This window comes from Geospiza fortis, unplaced genomic scaffold (assembly GCF_000277835.1).
Source record: "Geospiza fortis unplaced genomic scaffold, GeoFor_1.0 scaffold213, whole genome shotgun sequence".
NCBI lineage: Eukaryota > Metazoa > Chordata > Aves > Passeriformes > Thraupidae > Geospiza > Geospiza fortis.
The window spans coordinates 589718-590678 of NW_005054399.1; positions in this window are offsets into that span (position 1 = coordinate 589718).

The window sequence follows — 961 nt, forward strand, 5'->3', positions numbered from 1 at the left end:
GGGGGGCACTCCGGCAGAGGATGCGACCCCCTCGGCAGCGCGACATCCCTGTCCCCACCCCCTCCTGGGGGGGCTCCCTGGAGCGCCCCGGTTCCCGCAGTCCCCCTGTCCCGTGGGTTCCCCGAGGCCTCGCTCACGGGCGTTTTGGGGTGACCCGTGGTCCCGCACCCTGACTGGCCTTGGAGCATCCCTGGCTGCACCCCCATGAGGGGCTCAGCCTGGTCTCCCCAGGGGTGGGATACTGGGGGGCTGGACCCCCTGTGTCAGCTGGAAGGGCTGTGGTGATGACCCCCTGGGCTTTCGGGGTTCCCTGGCTCCCCAAAGGTGTCTCTCTGTGGGGACACGAGAGGTCAGCCCTTGAACCCCTCCTCCCTCCGAGTTTTCCCACTTACCCTCCATTTGGAGTGCGAGAGACCCCCAGGCTCATCAAACAACCCCGGAGCGACCCCCACCAGCCCTGGGGTGCCAGACCCTTCCCTCGGGACATCGGGCTGTGCCAGCGGGTGCCCACCTGGCACTTGGTGCGCCTTGCCCCAGAAGCTCCGTGATTTTGGGACCATTCTCCTGCCGTGGCCGCGGGGCATGAGACCACCGGCAGCGCCCCTGGATGAGCCCAACCCGTGTCCATCAGTCTGTCCATCCCCGCTGCTGTGGGGTGCTTGCCCAGCTCCTGCTGGGGACGCTGCCGTGCCCCGGAGCGCCCCCCGGGTGTCGGGTGTGCGGTGCTGAGGGGTCACAGCCAGCTCCCAGCACAGCCCTGACCCCCAGCTCGCTGCCCTGGGTGAGGGTCTGGCCGGGGTGCAAGGCTCAGCCCAGGCAGAGCCCCCCGTTTTTGGGGAGCTCAGTGCCCCGGCCGGGTCCTGCCTCAAGGAGTGCCCAGGGCGGTGTGTGCCGGGGGGATGCGCTGGGGGGAGGCTGAGGAGAGCCCCTCTGCCAGCCCTGGGGCCGCCGGCTGCCCACC